Genomic DNA, 22,026 nt, shown 5'->3' with positions numbered 1-22,026 from the left:
AGGAATCAGAGCTCACCCCCAAACCCTCTGCACACAGACCTCTGTCTGTTACCCTGTTTGATCCAAGAGACCAGTCAATAAATTACACTCTTTATAAACACAGAAAGCTGCCTCAGAGTGTTGGACAGAGATAAATACACTGATGTCTTTTGAAAAAAGTTCATCTTACGTGTTGTTACTGAGCCCACAGAGCAGGGCGAGCCCAGGCTCCAGCCCCAGCCCCAGCCTGTGCTGTGTTAGCTGATGCCACCTGGTGTGATGCTGAGCCACACGGAGCAGGAAAGGGCCTCGTTGTAGTCATGGCCTGTGTTGTGTTAACTGATCCCACTCAGTGTGGTAGGAGCCACACAGAACAGACTGGGCCCAGGCTCCTTCCTCAGCCTGAGGGATGATAGTTCTTCTCACACGTTGTTGTACAGAGCCCCACACAGAACAGGGAAATCACAGGCTCCATCCCCGGCCTGTGGTATTTTACTTCATCGCACCTGGTATGGTACGGAGTCCCCAGAGCAGGAAAGATCCAGCTTCCATCTCCGGCCTGTGCTGAATTAGCTGATCTGACCTGGTTGGCACTGAACCGCAATCAGGGAAGGATGGGCCGAGGCTCCATGGCCTGTGGTGTGTTAGTTATTCTCATTTGGTGAGGTACTGAGCACCATATAGAGCAGGATGGGCCTGTGCTCAGTGAGCTGATCTCACCTTGTGTGGTCCTGAGACCCACACACAAAGCAGGACAGGCCTAGGCCTCATCCCCGGCCTGTGTTCAATTAGCAGATCTCAGCCAAAAGATTTTGATAAGGTTCCACACAAGAGGCTTCTCGATAAGATTAAAGGCCCTGGTATCAGTGGTAATATATTGATCTGGATTGGGAACTGACTGGCAGACGTAGGCAGAAAGTAGTTCCAGATGGATCTGGATCTGTTTGGAGACCAGTTACCAGTGGTGTCCCACAGGGATCGGTGTTGGGACTGTTGCTCTTTACTATTTTTATTAATGATCTGGATGTAGGTGTAGGGGGCACCATCTGTAAATTTACAGATGATTTGAAGATCTGTGCGAGTGTTTAGACTGCAGACGATACTCGACTGTTTCAGGCTGATCTTAATGTGTTGGGAGATTGGGTTCATGACTGGTAAATGATGTTTAATTTGGGTAAGTGAAGTGTTATTCATGTGGACAGGGCGAATGCTCAACATTCATACACCCTTCAGGGAAAAACATTAAAGCAGGTGGAGAAAGAAAATAATTTTGAGCAGAGATCTGGATGTTCTAGTGCACAGATCTCTAAAGTTACAGCAGCAATGCTGTGAAGTGATAGTTGGAGCAAATAGAGGGTTGGGCTGCATTCAGAGGACAATTGAGTATAAAATGAGGCATATTCTTTCATGGGATGTGAGCGACACTGGCAAGGCCAGAATTTGTTACCCATCCCTAATTGTCCTTGACAAGGTGGCGGTGAGCTCCCTTCTTGAATTGCTGCACTCCATGTGGTGTAGGTACACCCACAGTGCTGTTAGGAAGGGAGATCCAGAATTTTGACCCAGCATCAGTGCATGAACAGCGATATATTTGCAGATCAGATGGTGTGTGACTTGGAGGGGAGCTTGCACATGGTGGTGTTTCCATGCATCTGCAGCCCTTGTCCTTCAAGGTGGTGGAGGTCTTCGGTTTGGAAGGTGCTGTCTGCAGAGCCTTGGTGAGTTGCAGCAGTGCATCTGGTAGATGGTACACACTACTGCCACTGTACGTCAGTGATGAAGGGAGTAAATGTTTAAGGTGGTGAATGGAGTGACAATCAAGGCGGCTGCTTTGTCCTGGACAGTGTCGGGTTTATAGAGTATTGTTGGTGCTGCGCTCATCCTGGTTTGTGCCTGTAGATGGTTGACAAGTTTTGGAGAGTCAAAAATCACAAAATTATTGCAGTGCAGAAGGAGGCCATTCGGCCCATTGTGTCTGCATAGAATGATAGAACATAGAAAATTTACAGCACAGGCAGGCCAAAAAACGAGCCACCCAGCTGAATCCCATTGCCCAGCATTTGGACCGTAGCCCTGCAGGTTCAGGTACTTGAGGTGCACATCCAGACACCTTTTAAATGAGTTGAGGGTTTCTGCCTCAGCGACCCTTATCGGCAGTGAGTTCCAGACTCCCACAGCCCTCTGGGTGAAAAAACCTTTCCTCATCTCCCCTCTAATTGTTCAACACATCAATTTAAATCTATGCCCCCTAGTCACTGACCTCCCTACTAAGGTAAATAGACCCTTCCCATCCATTCTATCCAGACCCCTCACAATTTTGTACATTTCAATCAAATCTCCCCTCAGCCTCCTCTATTCAACCCCAGCTGATCCAATCTTTCCTCATCGCTGCATTTTTCCAGAGCTGGCAACATCCTCGTAAATCTCCTCTGTAACCTCTCTCGTGCAATTACATCCTTTCTGGAATGAGGTGACCAGAACTGCACACAGAACTCAAGTTGTGGCCTAACTAATGATTGATACAGTTCCAGCATAACCTCCCTGCTCTGATATTCTATACATCGGCTAATAAAGGAAAGGATTCCATAAGCCTTCTCAACCAACTTATCAACCTGTCCTGCTACTTTCAGGGATTTGTGGACATTCACTTCAAGGTCCCTCACTTCCTCTACACCTCTCAGCATTCACCCATTAATTGTGTATTCCTTTGCTGTGTTTGACCTCACCAAAGGCATCACCTCACACTTCTCCAAGTTGAGTTCCATTTGCCACTTTTCTGCCCACCTGACCAGTCCATTTCTCCAGCTCTCCTAATGAGCATTTCACCACGTGCCTTGAGCTGAGTTGCTCATCACAGAATTCCCACTATCTGATTTACTTTTGTAGCCAGAGTATGTATATGAATGGTCCAGTTAAGCTTTTGTCAATGGTAACCCCCAGGATGTTGATGGTGGGGGGATTCAGCGATGGTAATGCTGTTTATCGTCAAAGGGAGATGGTTACATTCTCTCTTGTTGGAGATGGTAATTGCCTGGTACTTATGTGGTGTGAATGTTACTTGCCACTCAGCAGCCCAAGTCTGAATGTTGTCCAGGTCTTGCTGCTTCTGGACACGGACTCCTTCAGTATCTGAGATGTCCCGAATTTGTCCTTTTATGAAACCTTGGTCAGGACTCACTTGGAATATTGTATCCAGTCTTGGTCTCCTCACATGATGGGTGATATTGAGGCTTTGGAAAGGGTACAGAGGAGAGACATTCGACGAATTCCCAGTATAAGACATCTTGGTTATCAAGTTAGACTAAAAGAGTTGGGACCCTACACCTTAGAGAAACCTAGACTGAGGGGTGATCCGATTGAGGTTCATAAATAATGAAGAGTCCAATTTAGCATGGGAGAGGAGTCATAACTTTATATTGGAAAAGGCCAGATGGCACCCAGATCACATTAAATTTCATTTTCAGTGGTGGGCTAATGTACCAGGATGGCCGAGTGGTTAAGGCGTTGGTCTTACAATCCAATAGACATGTGTCTATGTGGGTTCACACCCCACTCCTGGTATCTGTGCTTACAAAATGTTACTTATTCTTTCCCTGACTTTTGCCTTGCACCATCATCTCTTCTGTCATTTAATCACTCTTGCCTTCCAACTGATCACAGCTTCCTATTATTTGATCTGCCCCAGCACCGTTCCTTGGCTCTGCGCTTGCTTATAAACTGGTAAATCTTTAACTTAATCTCCTCTGTACCCTGACAATGACCTTCTCATCCTTCCTGGATTGTGGTTCCTCACAGGATCCGCTGCCTCTCCGACTCCCCTCCAGGTAACTGAAGGCCCTGAGCCTTGGTCTCGCTTTATACGCTAGCTGGTAGTTGATTCCTTGCAGGTCTGCCACCGCTCAGGAGAAGCTCAAGACCCAGATCAAGCAAAGTATCAAGAGGAATGTGAACAAAGGCTCCCTGGTGCAGAGCAAGGGACAGGGCGCCTCCGGCTCCTTCAAAATCAGCAAGAAGGAAAACCCAGGGAAAAGTGGGAAAGAAGGTGAAGAAACCAGCAGCCAAGAAATCTTTAGTGAAGAAACCAGCAGACAAGAAATCTTCAGTGAAGAAACCAGCAGACAAGAAATCTTTAGTGAAGAAACCAGCAGACAAGAAAGTGACAACAAAGAAAGTAACAGCCAAGAAAACGAGCAGCAAGGCGGCGGCAACGACAAATAAGGCGGTGAAGAAAGCAGCGCTTCAGAAAAAGTCTCCTGCGAAGAAGGTCAAAAAAGGCAAGAGTGCGGCGGGCGGAAAGGCGCTGAAGAAAATGCAGACATGGAAGAGCAAGGTCAAGCCGAAAGCAGCGAAGTCTCAGAAAGCAGGGTCTGGAAAGAAGTGAAAGCGCGGGAAACTTGTAAACATCTGAACACAAAGGCTCTTCTCAGAGCCACCAACATCTCTCAGGAAAGAGCTGATCCCCTGATCAAATGATCCCTGTCCAGGCTGCGCCTGCAGATTCCACACGGAAATGATTTGGAGTAAATCCAGGATCCCTGGTGACTCCCCTCCACCCAGCCCTTTCCCCACTCTCTGTCATAAAACAGAGGGATGTCCGCCCATCACTCTAACTGGGGATGTGTTCGGTGCAGTCTCAGTTCACAAATTCAGGGGGAGAGTTTGTAAGACAGTAACACTGGCGGAGAAACCCCACCTCACAACTCAAACCCCAACACATGAGTTTCTCCAATTCAGCTGGAGTCGGGTGAAAACAGGAGCTGGGATAGGCTGTGATCGGGAATGTTAGGAATGGATTTGTTCAGGGAGGAACGTACCTGGAATCTCCGAAAATAATAGTTCCTTATTTCCCCAGATGACACATTCTGCAGTGAGAGTGAAAAGTCTCTTCACTGCTTCACATTTATTAATTGTTTGGTTCGAGATGAATAATGAGTCAGAGAGTAATGACAGGATCTGAAGCTTCTCTCACCTTGAATGACTCAGTGTGAAGTGTCCAGTGTGTGAAGCTACTGCCAGGGTTTGTCAATCTGAACAGTTTCAGCTCAGTTACTGGGGGCCTGGAATCCCCGCAGTTTGACTCTGTCTCTGATTGGTCACCCGCTTCTCAATCCAATTCTTAATCAATAGGAGAATCACATATAAGTAAATAGAAGTTCTCATTGGCTCAGATTTTCCAATTGGAAAAAGCCCGGCAATTCAAGAACAGGAAGGAATTGAAGTGATGGAAAATTTCAATTTTCAGGCAACAATTTTAAAACCTCTCATTTTGTGTTCTGTTTTCCTGTATTTACCGTCACAAAACCCTGACGCGATTTTTTTTTTTAGATTAGAGATACAGCACTGAAACAGGCCCTTCGGCCCACCGAGTCTGTGCCGAACATCAACCACCCATTTATACTAATCCTACACTAATCCCATATTCCTAACAAACATCCCCACCTGTCCCTATATTTCCCTACCACCTACCTATACTACCGACAATTTATAATGGCCAATTTACCTATCAACCTGCAAGTCCTTTGGCAGGAAACCGGAGCACCCGGAGAAAACCCACGCAGACACAGGGAGAACTTGCAAACTCCACACAGGCAGTACCCGGAATTGAACCCGGGTTCCTGGAGCTGCGAGGCTGCGGGGCTAACCACTGCGCCACTGTGCCGCGATTTTAGGAACCGTTTTCATTTGTCAATCTGTTAACTGTAAGGGGCGGGAGGAAGGTCCGGTTCAGCAATTTAAAACGGGACAAATATCAGCTTCCACTCTGTAAAAGGAACAAATTAGCGACGAACCGCTTCTCACAGGCTTCTCGGGGACTGACAGAAACGAGCGGTTTCTGATCTTTTCTCCTGAAAGAGGCGGATAATGCTGCAGGGAGCAATGAACTGCCCTTCACTTTCTGGCTGCTAATACATCCCTGACTTTAAACAGTTCAAACAGCGACTGATGCTTCTGCCGGAAAATTAGCAGATTCACCAGAATGATCCCGGTCCATCATGGCCAAAGACATCCAGCTGGCCCGCCGCATCCGCGGGGAACGCACCTAAAACCAAGCTTCAGTCACAAGTGTAACAAGGGCTCTTTTCAGAGCCACCAAATCAGCAAAGGAAAGAGCTGCCATCTCTGTTCATCATCAAACCCATTAGATTGAGGGGCGGCCACATGGTTTCTGTTTTGTCACATCACTTTCCCGAAAGGCCTGTCGGACTGAGAGCTGATCTGGAATTTAGAAAGCAGCATTACCGGAGACTCATTGCTGCTCAGCACAATCTCAACCCCGCTCCTGGGATCCGTTAGCTGGCATTTGGGGAAAAGAAATGGATCCCAGTTTTATTTGGAAGGCATTAATGGAGCCGGTTCCGTTCACATGAGGGTTATTTACAAACATTACCCAATGAGTTCACTAATATTTGAATCCATTGGAGATCAGTACACAGGATATGTAAGGCAGCTCGGTCACTCTGACTGAAACCGCCAGTTCCCCGGGGCTGCAGACCCTGACACTGCGGGGAGAGAATCCCCGACTCTATCCCGCCGCCGGGGGAAACAGACAGCTCTGTGTCCGCAGAATAGGGAGGGCCGGGGGGAAGGCACACCTGAAAGCGCTGCAATGGACTCAGCTCCTGTGTGTGCACAACTCTCACTGATTCCGTCCTCTGGGAACAGTGCGGTCTAAACAGATCAGGTTAGGAGAGAAACACACAGCCCGAGAATGGCCTCTTCCTTCCTGCATTTACTCTGTTCCGGGAGCAGATTCTCATTGAGAAGCGGCGCTCAGATCACCGGCGAGAAAAAAAAACACAATTCAAACTGTCCAAATGAAAAACAGAGAATTAACCCGGACACTTCCATTATTAAATTAATTCATCAGCTCCGAACCAGTTCCCGTTAATGTACCGGGATAATCTCGGGATTTATAAAATCGAAGGCAGCGGGATTTATTAAATTGTTGATTCTGACTCCCTGTAGTTCACTTCTTCACTTAACGAGAGGGGGAGATGTGTGAGCAGAGAAACAGAGCGAAATCCAGAGAGGGAACTGAAAACACACCTGGACAGATGTGAAACAGGTCAATCCACTGTTACAATAACTCCATCACTGACTCCCTCCTGACAGTAACCAGTCCTTTCACAGAGACTGTGGGTGGCTCTGAAAAGAGCCTTTGGTTTATTTGATGACATTTTGGCCGCTTTACTTTTTCTGGGAGCTCTGAGCGCTGGTTTTCTTGGGCAGCAGCACGGCCTGGATATTAGGCAGCACCCTGCCCTGAGCGATAGTCACTCCTCCCAGCAGCTTGTTGAGCTCCTCGTCGTTGCGGACGGCCAGCTGCAGGTGTCTGAGGATGTTGCGGGTCTTCTTGTTGTCCCGGGCTGCGTTCCCGGCCAGCTCGAGGATTTCAGCGGTCAGATACTCGAGCACAGCAGCCAGATAGACCGGGGCTCCGGCACCCACACGCTCAGCATAGTTACCCTTTCTCAGGAGCCTGTGAACACGGCCCACCGGGAACTGCAGTCCAGCCCGGGAGGATCGAGACTTGGCCTTGGCTCGAGCTTTCCCGCTGGTCTTTCCTCTTCCAGACATTTCCACAATCTCACAAATACTTTCACAAAGAATGAATAATTTCCTTAGCATTGACAGCACGTCGCAGGTAGTCAGGATGGCCGAGCGGTCTAAGGCGTTGCGTTCAGGTCGCAGTCTCCATTGGAGGCGTGGGTTCGAATCCCACTTCTGACACCTTGTGTTTTGACTGCACTGGAGGCGTTTGGGAGCAGCGGTGAAGAGCAAAGAGAAAGCAGGAAAGAACATGGACAAACAAAGGAACAATGGACCCAAAGATGTTGCAACAAAACATGAGAGTTAGAGCCAACTGAGCAAACAGCAGGGCACATAAAAGATCAAAAATGTAACCTTTGTATCGGGGTGGAAGATGTTGCCAATATCCTTAATGAATACTTTACTGTTTTCCCGAATGAGAGGGTGATGCAGATATTGTTATGAAGGAGGAGGAGTGTGAAGTATTGGACGTGATAACTTAAGGAGAGAGGAAGTATAAATGGGATGAGCATCCTTGAATGTGGAAAAATCACCAGGACCAGATGAAATGTACCCCAGGCTGTTGAAAGAAGCCAGGGAAGAAATAGTGGAAGGTCTGACCATCATTTTCCAATCCCTCACTGGATACAGGTGTGGTGCCAGAGGATTGGAGGTCTTGTAACGTTGCAATAAAAGCAAAATACGAGGCAGATCAAGCATGGCTGATCCTTTCGAGTAGAGAAACAGGGCTGAATTCCCTGAACCAGTGCTACAGCTTTCAGAATAGAAGGAGCCTATACACACCTGATGGGTTCCACTTAAACAAAAGAGCTGGAGGTGTTGACGGTCAGAACAGATAAAATGTGGAGGAGTGTTTGAAGCAGATGCTGTGTGGTTACTGTAGTTGTACTATGGAGTTATTTCAAGGAGGTGATTCTGAATGTAATGGATCAACGTGGACCCGTCCAAGGCAAAGGTTCTAAACTTCCCTGTGGTCCAGCCTGGTTGAATGAAACTGAAGAAAACAAATCACCCAGAAGTGGAAAAGAAATATAAGGCCATGAAAGCACAGAATTCAGATGGATGCAATACCAGATGGTATGGCAAGAGTGTAAAACAGCAACAGATTGGTGAATAAAACTTTCCCATTGAATGAGACAAGAGAAAAGAAGGGTAATAATAGTGTCAGGTGAGTTGTGACACGATTCACATTCCACCTTGATCTGAATAGGACTGTTGAAGGGAGTGATTGAGAAGAATAGAGGAGAAATGAAAAGAAAGGAGAAATAAACAAAAGGTCTTTTGATTTTAGAATGCTTGTTTTTGGAAATGACAGACTGTAAAGTGTGTGTGTCAGAAGATATAGAGCGAAGTTGGGTATGACAAGATCACAGGAAAGTTGTGCCCTGAGACAAGGTGTGTGTTGACAGGAAAGCTGCTTTCTTTTGCACAATATGTATTTTATTCATATAATTTGTGCAATTACATTGCAAAGCAGTTCAAATTTAATATTACATAAGGTACAATACAGATCAGTTTCCTTCAATAATGTACATGATGTATCTCACTATCCCTGCCTGCACAGGTTATATTTACAGTATTTACATTACACATCAAACATTCTCTGGTGCAAACAGCCCGAGGGGTTTTACACGGGTTCCCGCCCCTCACTGTACTGTGGCCTACTAGGGCCTCCGACTGCAGCCTTTCCCCATTGAGTCTCCATGGTGGCTTCCCCAAGCTTTAATGCCGTCCCACAGCACATAGTCTTGGACGTTGCAATGTGCCAGTCCGCAACACTCGGTCATGGACAGCTCTTTGCACTGGAATACCTGTCCCACGGCCGGGCTCGTTCTCAATGGAGATCATTTCAAATGAACATTTCGTAAATCCGTGCTGTCTCTCACAATAAAGAGAACAGGATGTCTGGCAGATTCAGTGTGAGACAATAACACCGCCGGGTAAAGGCCGCTTTCCAACTCCAATCTTAACACAGGAGATTCCCCAAACATCTGCAGTAAGGTGCTGTAAACTGCTGGAAGCGGATGTGTGTGGAAATGGTGATGTTACTGAGGAGGTTTCTAAGTATAGAATGGACTGTGTTTAGGTGGGAATATTACTGAGCCTTAATTGCATCGGGACCATATTTAAAAGCTCCGGCTTTCTGGAAAGCCTTGACGATGAAGGCCGAGTCTGGAAGGGTTTGTGTGGAGAGCTGGGTTTCGGTTCTACTGTGAATAAAGGGTTTGAAATTGGCAGCCCGGAGGAAACTGGAGGTGGAGCTGAAAGATGAGGGGCCATTCTCTCTCTGTCTGTCACTCTGGGTGTCTCCTCCATCGAGCTCTCTGTTTAATCTTCACTCTTGTCTCTTCCCCTCCCTGCTCTCACTCTGCCTTTCTCAGCCAGGTCCAGGTGGCCTGTATAAAAAGGAGCATGACAGAATCAGTCTCTTTTATTGTGCACTGATTTGAGGAAAGAATCAACATGTCTGCCAGTAAACAAGAGTATGCTCCAGGCTGGCAGCATGTTAGAATCCATGAGGAAAGGCATCATCACCCTCATTGACAAGCAGAAGGGGGAGAGGACAGAAATCAGAAATTGGTGGCCCAATTTCTGCTCAATGCTGACTACAAGATTCTGTCAAAAGACATAGCCAGTCGATTCAAGTGCTCTGGAGTTGGTGATTCACCCTGATCAGACCTATACTATACCAGGCAGGACAATCTCTGATAGCTTTGCGCTACTCAGGGATATGATCACCTATGTAAGGGACAGGAGGGTGGACACCTGCCTCATCAGCCTGGACCAGGAGAAGGCTTTTGACAGGATATCGCACACTTACATGATGGATGTGCATTCCAAAATGGGGTTTGGGGAGAGAATCTGCAATTGGATCAAACTACTCTACACAAACATCAGTAGTGCAGTCTCAATCAATGGGTGGGAATCAGAAAGTTTCCCGATCCAATCTGGAGTCAGACAGGGCTGTCCTCTCTCCCCTGTCTTGTTTGTTTGCAGTATTGAACCCTTTGCTGAGTCTATTAGGAAGAATGCGAGCATCAGAGGGGTGACAATCCCAGGCAGCGGAGGCACTCAGGTTAAAACCTCCCTGTACATGGATGACGTCGCCGTTTTATGCTCGGATCCACTGTCTGTGCGCAAAGTGATGAGCATCTGCGACCAGCTCGAAATGGCCTTGGGAGCCAATGTTAAACACGGCAAGAGCGAGGCCATGTTCTTTGGGAACTCGGCTGACCGATCCTTTGTCCCCTTCACCGTTAGGTCAGACTACCTGAAGGTGCTGGGAATATGGTTTGGTAGGGCTGGGACGTGCACCAAAACCTGGAAGGAGCGAGTAGCCAGGGTCCAACATAAGCTGAGCATGTGGGAGCAGCGATCTCTCTCCATTATGGGTAAGAACCTGGTCATCAGGTGCGAGGCGCTCACATTGCTGTACGTGGTGCAGGTCTGGCCCATACCGCATTCCTGCGCTGTGGCGATCACCTGAGCCATTTTCCGCTTCATCTGGGGATCCAAAATGATCCGAGTGCGGAGGGACACGATGTTCAAACCTCTGGATAAGGGCGGGAAAAATGTACCCAACGTCGCCTTCATCCTTATGGCTACCTTTGTGTGCGGCTGCATCAAGCTGTGTGTAGATCCCCAGTTTGCAAACTTCAAGTGTCACTACGTGCTGAGGTTCTATCTGTCCCCAGTGTTGCAAAGGATGGGCCTGGTCATATTGCCGCGGAATGCTCCATCAAGTTGGACTGTGCCGTACTGCCTATCCTTCATGGAAAAGTTTCTGTGGAAAAACACCTTTGACCACCAATCCATCAGGCAGTGGTCTGCACGGAATATCCTCAAGGCCCTGCGGGAAAAGAAGATGGTGGATCCTGTCGGATGGTCCCCTGAGCAGAAGTCCAAAGTCATTTGGCAGAATGCCTCATCACCAGAACTTTCAAACAAGCACCAAGATGTAGCCTGGCTGATGGTGAGAAGAGCCCTCCCTGTCAGATCCTTCCTGCACACCCGAAGTCTCACCCCATCCACACGCGGACCTCGAGGTGGCTGTGGTGGAAAAGAGACGTTGCCCACCTCTTTCTGGAATGTGTCTTTGCAAAGCAGGTGTGGAAGAGATGCAGTGGTTTTTGTCGAGGTTCATCCCAAGCAGCTCTGTAGCACAGGAGTCTGTGCTCTATGGGCTGTTCCCAGGGACGCACACCGAGATAAACATCAACTGCTGCTGGAGGACTATCAATTCGTTGAAAGACGCTCTTTGGTCTGCCCGAAACTTGCTGGTCTTCCAGCGCAAAGAGTTGTCCATGACCGAATGTTGCAGACTGGCACATTCCAAGGTCCAGGACTACGTGCTGAGGGACGCATTAAAACTTGGGGCAGCCGCAGCAAAGGCTCAATGGGGAAAGACCACAGTGTAAGCTCCCCTCACCACGCTGAACTGAGGAGCTGGATCCATGGGAAACCACTCGAACTGTAGCCAGAAAATATTTGTTTGCTGTAAAATGTACATGGCATGACAATGAAATGGAAGGGTTGTGAGGCAACTCACTCCTGTATTGAAGGAAACTGATCTCCTTTGCACTCTTTGTATTGTTTGACTTGGTGCTTTTTGGAACTGTTTTGTAATGTATTTTTTTTTTACAGATTTTTATGAATAAAGTATATTTTGGAAATTAATAAAAGAAAGTCTGGCAGAGGTAAAGGAGGGAAAGGACTGGGCAAAGACGGAGCAAAGCGGCACCGCAAAGTGCTTCGTGATAATATCCAGGGCATCACCAAACCAGCAATCCGCCGCCTGGCTCGCCGTGGCGGGGTCAAGCGGATCTCGGGTTTGATCTATGAGGAGACTGGCGGGGTGTTGAAGGTTTTCCTGGAGAATGTGATCAGGGATGCGGTCACCTACACTGAACACGCCAAGCGCAAGACGGTCACTGCCATGGGTGTGGTGTACGCTCTGAAACGGCAGGGCCGCACTCTCTGCGGATTCAGCGGCTGAACAACTCGACCCTTTCCTGCAAACACAACCAAGGCTCTTCTCAGAGCCACCCACCGCCTCACAGAGAGAGCAGTGACCTTGAAACGGGAGATGGGATAGGCTGTTTAGAACTGTCTGGAATAAATCTGTGCTGTGTTCGAGATACAAAACTAGAATCCCCAAATTTGACATTTCATTTGCAGCAAGGATGTGATTTTCTAAACGGGCTGTGTAAACAGTGCCCGAGGCTCTACAGTTAGTTATTTCCCCAGTCGACACATGTCCTCAGTGAAAAGCCACATCACTCCTCCAGAATCACTCATTGTTTTCCTAGAATTTCAAAATGATTTCGCTGCAATGAGGGAATCCGGGAGTTTTGCAGCAGCCGTTAAATCGGTCACTGGAACCACACCCACTTGTGATGTTATTTCCCCCGAGACGGTGTTTCCTGCACTGAAACTGACAGGGTTTGTGAAACTGATCAGTTTCAGCTCATTCATTCAGGGACCTGGAATTCCCGCTGTTTGACCCCGCGCTATCCAGAGCCCATTCTGATTGGTCACCCTCTTCCCATTCGCATGTCTTAACCAATTGCCGAGCCTCGAATTAGAAAATACAGCAAATCATTGGCTTAAATTGTCGTCCTGGCTGAAAGGTTGAATTCAAAAAAGCCGCCAATTTCAGTGTTGGGCAGAATCGAATTACTCAACGAATCTCAATAACGAATTGGCAGCACATTCTCTACATTCCCCGATTTTCCTTACCATCGATTGGGGTGCTAATTCACTCGGGTGCGTTTGCTAATACTAACTGTCATCCTCAGATCCATTTAACATTTCAGTAATCCTATTAAATACAAAAGGAATTTTGTGATTGAATTTCCATTGGAAGATAGTGAATTAGCACCCCGATCGATGGAAAGGAAAATCGGGCAGAGGATAAAATGTGCTGCCAATTCGTTATTGTGATTTGTTTATATAACTGACCAGGATTGACTTCACCCGAACGCAGCTACTAGCTCCCACCCCACTGACCGCTCTCCCCATCTCTGCAACTCGCTTTCTCCCCCTCCTCCCTACTGGTGAAATTCCGCACTCTGGCTGTTCGCTCTCCGCATCCCCACCCCCCACCCTGTCCCAGCCCAGCCCACAGCTGCTAGCTCTGGCTGTGACACTCGCTCCCACATTTCTTCACCAGGCGCCACCTGTAGAAGCAGGAGGGCCGCAAGGAGTGACAGGGCGACGTAGGAGTGAGTGGCTGAGAGGAGGGAAGCGGCACGGCCTGGAGCGAGTGGCCAGAGAGTGGGGTGGTGCGAAGCGAGGAACAACTGGCCAGGGGAGTGGGGGGGTGAGGGAGCAGCGAGGGCTGGAGCGAGCGGCTGAGTGGGGGTACCGTCGAGGCCTGGAGTGAGTTGCCGAGGGGGGAGAGCTACAGCTTCAAAATCTCCCATTCAGCCACTTCCTCCAGCCACGTGGTGGGGGGATGGGGTGGCTAGATACCCAATGATGCTTTATCACGCATGCACGAAGATGGATTTGTTGCGGAAATGTGATGATGTTGGCGCTGCACAATGCTCGAGTATCTGACCGCTGAAATCCTCGAGCTGGCCGGTAACGCGGCCCGGGACAACAAGAAGACCCGCATCAACCCCAGACACCTGCAGCTGGCCGTCCGCAACAACGAGGAGCTCAGCAAGCTGCTGGGAGACGTGACCATCGCTCAGGGCGGGGTGCTGCCGAATATCCAGGCCTTGCTGCTGCCCAAGAAAACCAGCGCTCAGAGCTCCCAGAAAAAGTAAAGCGGCCAAAATGTCATCTAATAAACCAAAGGCTCTTTTCAGAGCCACCCACAGTCTCTGTGAAAGGGCTGGTTACTGTCAGGAGGCAGTCAGTGATGGAGTTATTGTAACAGTGGATTGACCTGTTGCACATCTGTCCAGCTGTGTTTTTTAATTTGCTCTGTTTTTCTGCTCACACATCTCCCCCTCTAGTTAAGTGAAGAACTGAACTACAGGGTGTAGAATCAACAATTCCCAGGATCGGGGGTGAGATTGTGCTGAGCAGCAATGAGCCTCCAGTAATGCTGCTTTCTAAATTCCAGATCAGCTCTCAGTCCAACAGGCCTTTCGTATTTTAAATATCACAACAGAGCTGAGCGGTAGTGAGCGCAGCCACAGCTGCACCGAGTCTCAGCGGCTCTCACGACCCCAATCAGAGCCGCCAGGCCTGGCGGACGTGCAGCAAGTACCCCGGGGGAGGGAGGGTGCACCATTAAAGTGATGGTGCAGCACCTCCCCCATCCTCGCCGCCACTTCCCGGTTTCTTCTCCCGTTTATCTCAACATTAAGAAGACGCTTTTGCTCTGGACTACACTGGTTATAAAGTAAGACCCAACTTTGTCTCTGAAAGTGATGAATAGCAGCAACAACAGCAGAATCCAACCCCTGCAGTTACATGTGAACTTGCTGATGTTGCAGGAGATTGAATAACTGAGTGAATCCCTTCCCACACACATGGCAGGGGAACGGCCTCTCCCCAGAGTGAATGTGTTGGTGTTTCAGCAGATCATTACTGCTTTTCAAGCTCTTCTCACAGTCAGGACATTGAAAAGGTGTGAACAAGTTGATGTTCAGTGAGGTTGGATGACTGAATGAACCCCTTCCCACACACGGAGCAGGTAAATGATCTCTCCCCAGTGTGAACTCACTGGTGTTTCAGCAGGTTGACTCTGGCTGGGTTCAGTTCTACACTCACTGGTTCCTCTCTCTCTCCTCCCCTGAAGGTGCTGATTCTGACTGTATGTACATGCTCTCTCCCCCTCCGACCCTCCCTGTCCAATGTAGTATCCCCCAGTTTTGGTGATGTGCTCTCCCTGACCTGTCTCCATTTCTCCTTCTTATACAGACTTGCCCTGACTGTCACTATTTCATAGAATCATACAGCACAGAAGGAGGCCAATCGGTCTTTTGTGCCTGTGCTGAATCTGTGAAAAAAATGATGCAATTAGTCCAACCCCCTGCCTATTTCCCCATCGTCCTGGAGAAATTCACTTTGAAATATTTGTCCAATTCCTTTATGAAAGTTATAATTGAATCTGTTTCCACCACCCTGTCAGACAATTCATTCCAAATCCGAATCAGTTACTGGGTAAAAAGATCTCTCCTCACCTCCCCTTGACATTTTTGGCCAACAATCCCAGCTTCACCACTCTGTCCAGAGAACTGAAACCCCTCATCTCTGGTATCATTCTCGTAAATCTCCTCCGAACTGTCTCAAAAGCTTTGATGTCCTTTCTGAAACCTGGTGCCCAGAACAGGACACATTACTGTAGCTGAGATCGAGCCAGCGACGCCCACATCCCACGAACGGATAAAAAAACGCTCCCTGCCAAATCCCCAATTCTTATCCATTTACAGACGCTCCTTGCCCAGTCCCCAAATCTTATTCATTTAGAGACGCTCCCTGCTCAATCCCCAATTCCTATCCATTTGCAGACGCTCTCTGACCAGTTGACCTTGCTGGCGGGCAGTTTCGGGAAGCCTCACAGGGAAAAGCTTCACCGCCACCCGCAGGGACACAAACGGGATTGTTCCATCCTATTGTGGCCTTGACGCCCTGCTCCAGCTGTGTGCACCCGCTACGGGCGCGGTCTCCCTGCACTTTGTGAATATTCCGCTCCAGCTGCAGATGGAGCTCAGCTACTACCGCGCCTGCTCCTTTTCAGAGACAAGGCAAATTCTGGAGCGCAGAGCATTCTGGGTACCACAACTGTCATTAATGCCAATCTCTGACATGATAATCAGGTTTTATTTCCTACATTTCATTTCCTGGTATGTTAGTGCGTGCTTTCTTTTGTACCTGTCAGTGCCTGGGAGGAGAGAGTCAGCTTCACTTTGTAGCCGTGAATTTCTGGTGTGAGAATGTGGGTTTTTACTCTGTATGTTTCAGTTTTTGGTTTGTGACTGTTTCTGCTATTGCTCTGTGAGCTAACTTTGTGGAAAGAGATGCAGTGGTTTTTGTTGATCTTCATCCCAAGCAGCTCGGTAACACAGGAGTCTGTGCTCTACGGGCTATTCCCAGGGACGCACACCGAGACAAACATCAACTGCTGCTGGAGGACTATCAATTCGGTGAAAGGCGCCCTTTGGTCTGCCTGAAACTTGCTGGTCTTCCAGCGAAAAGAGTTGTCCACCACCGAATGTTGCAGACTGGCACATTCCAAGGTCCAGGACTACGTGCTGAGGGACGCACCAAGGCTTGGGGCAGCCGCAGCAAAGGCTCAATGGGGAAAGACCACAGTGTAAGGTCCCCCCACCAAGCTGAACTGAGGGGCTGGATCCATGGGAAATCCCTCGAACTGTATTGGAGAAATTTTGTGCGCTGTAAATGTAAAAATGTATATGGCATGACAATGAAATGGAAGGGTTGTGAGGCAACTCATGATTGTACAGAAGGTAACTGATCACCTTTGCACTGTTTGTATTTTTTGACTTGATGCTGTTTTAAACTGTTTGGGAATGTAATTTTTACAGATTTTTATGAATAAAGTATATTTTGGAAATAAAAAAAAAAAATGTGAGTTTCACCACATATCTTTTAACAACTTGTATGTGATCATCAGCTTTTGTCCAGATCTATCAGTTTCTGATATAGAGTCATACAGTTATACAGTACAGAAACAGGCCCTTCAGCCCACTGTGTCTGTGCTGGCCATCAAGCACCTAACTATTCTAATCCCATTTTCCAGTATTTGGCCCGTAGCCTTGTATGCTAAAGCATTTCAAGTGCTCATGTAAATACTTCTTAAATGTTGTGAGGGTTCCGGCCTCTACCACCTCTTCAGGGAGTGCGTTCCAGATTCCAACCACCCTCTGGGTAAATTTTTTTCCTCAAATCCCATCTAAACCTCCTGCCCCTTACCTTAAATCTATCCCACCTGGTTATTGACCCCTCCGCTAAGGTAAAATGTTTCTTCCTATCTAACCCATCAATGCCCCTCATAATTTTGTAAACCTCAATCTTATCTCCCCTCAGCCTTCTCTGCTCCAAGGAAAACAATGCTAGCCTTTTCAGTCTCTCTTCATAGCTGAAATGCTCCAGCCCAGGCAACATCCTGGTGACTCTCTTCTGTACCCTCTCCAGTGCAATCACATCCTTCCTATAGTGTGGTGCCCAGAACAGTACACAGTACTCCAGCTGTGGCCTAACTAGCATTTTATACAGCTCCGTCATAACCTCCCTGCTCTTATATTCTCTGCCTCCGACTATCTATATTGGCCTGTAATCTAAGACTTTCCTCCTCACTATTTACGACACCACCAATTTTCGTGTCATGTGTGAGAAAGGGTTTGATTCTATCCCTATCAGTATCCGTTACATGCATGTGTTTTTAATCTGCACCCCCTCTATTTTATTCTCTGTACTTGTCAGCCTCTTGTAGGTGAGTCTGTGTTTTGCTCTTTATCTCTCAGTCTTCGAAGTATGAGCCTGGGTTTGTACCTAATTTTCTTTGTACCTTGCAGGATGGATATTGAAGAGAGGTTTTTACACATTAACTGCCAAATCCTGATAAGTGATTTTTGGGTTTCACACAGTATCTGTCAGTTTCTTGTCTAGGACTGTTGGTTTTACTCTGTCCCTGGCATTTGCTGGTTTGTTAGTGTGGGGTTTACACTGTACCTGTCAGTTTCTCATATGTGAGTGTTGGTTTCAGTTTGTATAGAATCATAGATCACAGAATACTTACAGCACAAAAGGAGGGATTCAGCTCATCGTGCTTGTGCTGCCTCTCTGCACAAGCAACTCAGCTCATGCCACATCCTCATGTATTCCATGAAAAGCTGATTTTTTTTTCCCTTCAGATAATTATCATATATCCTTTTGAAAGCTATGGTTGAATCTTCCTCCGTCACACTCTCAGGCAGTACATATCAGATCTTAACCATTTGCTGCATAAAAAAGGTTTTTCCTCATGTTGCCTTTGATTCTTTTCCCATTCACCTTAAATCGGTGTCCTCTGCTTACTCAGCCATGAGTAATATTTCCCATTGCTTTCTCAGCACTGATGGATTGTGAGGTGGGAGACAGCCAGAAGTCCCACTGAGCCGCACTGACTCCCAGCTGAAAAAGAAATGAGATAAAGTTCAATCTTTCACAGCGAGATGCTGCAGAGAGTTAAGAGTCCCGAATGAAAGAGAGCGTTTCTCATACTGTTGTTGAATTTCATTTCAAACACTCCTTGTACTCTCTGCTAATGAAGCCTAAAAAATGGAAAAACTAAATGGCGCTCAAACTCACAACCCTGAGATTGAAAGCCCCATGATCGACAGACTGAACTGAATATGTCACTTCTACTGTACCTCTGTTTGGATGGATGCAACTGTTTGCTCCAATGCAAGGGCAGCTTTCAAATCCTCCCATGGGTCCACACGTCAGACTAACTTCCATGTTGTAAACTCAAGCAAAGGAAATCTGCTCACTTCCAAAACTATCAGCAAATTGAAGCTGATTACGATCAACATCATCAGAGGTCAGAACTACCTGGTGAAAGAAGACTCCCTGAAGAAGGATCCACAATTATTCAAAGGCATCGACAAAGTGAAAAACAAGAAAATCGATGAGTCAATCCAAGCTAAACAGAAACACTGAAGAATTCCATTCCAGACCAGAACACAATTAGAGGCATTTTTTTGTATTCAAAGCTGGGCATGAGTATTTAATAGTTGATATATAATTTTGAATATATTTGAATTTATTTAATCATTTGGCACTGCTGAACATGAAGCAGTCTTAAATAATTTAATTTTTTTTTTGTAAAATCTGACTTACCAGATTAAAATATTAGATCAAGGGAGAAATTTCAAAGATTACTGGACCAGTAATCCAGAGGCCTGGACTCAAGATCCAGTGACAGCCAGGACGTCAAGGCGGGAAACACTCCGCACTAGTCTGCAGTGAGCGATTCCATCGAAGGTAGAGCACAATCTCTTTAATATAAGAATGTATATTTTATAATAATTAATCACTCAAGACCTTCCTGGTCTCTGCATCTCACCTGCTCTCTGGATAAACTTGCAGAAAGTATTTCAACCTGTAAAGCAGGAGTCTAGGGAATGTATAATGATATTTTCTAGCCTTCGGGCAATATTTTAATCAATACAGTGTGGGACAACCTGTCTGGGCACAACTCCATGACTTTCTCTTTAACTGGTGACCTCACAATCACTAACTTCTTTGGTAACAATCTTCAGCTCATCACCTCCGGTACGTAGCTCTAATCTTAATGCACATTTAAACAACCTTTCAAGTCCAGTTACAGTTTTTGTTGCCTTACCTGCACAAGCTTAAAAAGTGAAAAACGGAAGCAAGTTTAACTGAACATTCTGGTGGTCAGTTCGGGCACGGGAAAAAAATGAAAGGACTCGGACCGGGTCGGATGTCGTGCTGTCAGGCTTGGGTCGGGTTTCATTTGCTGACCTGAGCAGGCCTTTAGTTACTGTTGCAACTTTATATTCCCACTTGACAATCTGTATATTTTGTTCATTTCAATTTTGTCGACAAGCTCTTTGAATCCAGTTCCCCGGTCCTCAAGCAGGCTCAGTTTGGAAATCGATTCCGCTTTCTGGAAGGCTGAAAGCAATCGATGACCTTAAACTAAAAATGGCAACAGAGAAGGGCTCGTCTGGGATTTGAACCCAGGACCTCTCACATAATAATCACTTATATACCCAAAGCGAGAATCATACCCCTAGATCAACGAGCCACCGTTGGCATGGTTTTTATTCGCTCCTGTGGAATTTCACTGGCACCCACAGCCGATCATGCATTTTTTTCAGATCAAAACAATATCCTACAAAGCTGAAATAAAAACAGAAAGTGCTGGAAATACTCAGCACCTCTGACAGCATCTGTGGAGAGAGAAACAGAGTTAACATTTCAGGGTTTTCACCTTTTGTTTGAGCCATCTTTTCAGACTGCTTCTGTCCATCCAATCTCACTTTTTACTCTATCCACATTCTAAGGGTGGTGCAGTGGTGAGCACTGTAGCTTCACAACTTCAATGACCCCGATTCAGTTCTGTATACTGCCTGTGTGGAGTTTGCAAGTTGTTTATGTGGGCTTCCACAAGGTACTCTGGTTTCCTCCCACAACGAAAGACTTGTGGGTTGATAGATAAATTGACTGTTGTAAATTGGCCCCAGGGTAGGTGATAGGAGAAATGAGGGGATGTGGTAGGGAATTCTGGGTTAACATAGGATTAGTATAAATGGGTGGTTGATGGTCAGTGCAGACTCAGTGGGCCAAAGGGCCTATATCAGTGCTGTATATCTCTATAACCATTCTCTAAGCAAATGCATTTTTCATGAAGTCCTCATTTCTTTTATTAATGACAATTTTATATTTCCGGCCCTTGCTTCATACGATACCACAAGTGGAATCATGTTTCCATCAACCCGATCAAACCCCTTCACTATTTCCTCATATTGCAATGTTTCTTCAACCCTGACAGACTGTGGAGTTTCTGCTGCTTGATTGCAGTTCTTGCTTCCCGCAAGTAGATGTCACCTCACTCCAATATCGTGAAGTTTACAAATGTGAGAGAGACACAACAGGAAATAATTGTTGACATTATAGTGAATGTGTGGGATTTAGAAATACTAGGAGTGGAGACGAGTTATTATTGAATTTGTCAAACCAAACATATGTTATAATGTTGTGTTAAATCTGTCACTCTGTTGTCTTGATTCTGAGAGTGACATAGACTCATCGAGTCATTGGGTCATTTGTGGTATAGAAGGAGGCCATTCGCCCCATCAAGTACAGGCCAGCTCTCCATGGAGCGATCCAGTCAGGCCCACTCGTCTGCTCGATCCCCCTAGCCCTGTAAATTTATTTCCTTCAAATGCCCATCGAAATTCCTTTTGTAACCAACGATTGTCTCCACTTCCTCCGCCCTCGGGGGCAGCGAGTTACAGATCATTACCAATCACTGTGTAAAAAAGCTCTTCCGCACATTCCCCCTGCGTCTCTTGTCCAAAACCTTCAATCTGAATCCCCTAGTCCTTGTACAAATAGTTAATGGGAACAATTTTTCCTTGCCAACTTATCTAAAACTGTCATAGCCTTCGACACCTCTATCCATTCTCCCCTCAATCTCCTTTGAGACAGGCAGAAAAAACCCTGTTTTTCTAACCTAATCTTGAAACTAAAACCCTCCATCCCTGGAACTATTCTGGTAAATCTCCTCTGCACCGTCTCAAGAATCCGCACATCCTTTCTAAAGATTGGTGAGCAGATCTGGATGCAACACTCCAATTGGGGCCTAACCAGAGTTCAGCATAACAACCCTGATTTTGTACTCAATGTCTCTATTTATAAAGCCCAAGATCACACATGCTTTGCTAACCACTCTCGCAATATGTCTTGCCAACTTCAAAGAATGATGGACATGTACTCCAGGTCCCTCTATTCCAGCACACTCTTCAGAACTGTAGCATTGAGTATATATTGCCTCTCCCTATT

General features: G+C 46.8%; 3 non-coding genes across 3 annotated transcripts; 2 read left to right on the top strand and 1 right to left on the bottom strand.

The window, feature by feature from the left end:
- The first annotated feature begins 3,457 nt into the window (after positions 1 to 3,457).
- Positions 3,458 to 3,540, top strand: trnav-uac (transfer RNA valine (anticodon UAC)). Its single transcript has one exon. It is a non-coding gene; the product is annotated as a tRNA-Val (tRNA).
- Positions 3,541 to 7,627: 4,087 nt separating this feature from the next.
- trnal-cag (transfer RNA leucine (anticodon CAG)) lies at positions 7,628 to 7,710 on the top strand. Its single transcript has one exon. It is a non-coding gene; the product is annotated as a tRNA-Leu (tRNA).
- Positions 7,711 to 20,177: 12,467 nt separating this feature from the next.
- Positions 20,178 to 20,266, bottom strand: trnap-ugg (transfer RNA proline (anticodon UGG)). Its single transcript is given in 2 exon segments — positions 20,178 to 20,213; positions 20,231 to 20,266. It is a non-coding gene; the product is annotated as a tRNA-Pro (tRNA).
- Between the last annotated feature and the right edge of the window lie 1,760 nt (positions 20,267 to 22,026).

This window comes from Heterodontus francisci, unplaced genomic scaffold (genome assembly GCF_036365525.1).
Source record: "Heterodontus francisci isolate sHetFra1 unplaced genomic scaffold, sHetFra1.hap1 HAP1_SCAFFOLD_286, whole genome shotgun sequence".
NCBI classification, from domain to species: Eukaryota; Metazoa; Chordata; class Chondrichthyes; order Heterodontiformes; family Heterodontidae; genus Heterodontus; species Heterodontus francisci.
The sequence above is the reverse complement of the archived record's forward strand: the minus strand, read 5'-3'. Positions and strand labels throughout refer to the sequence as shown.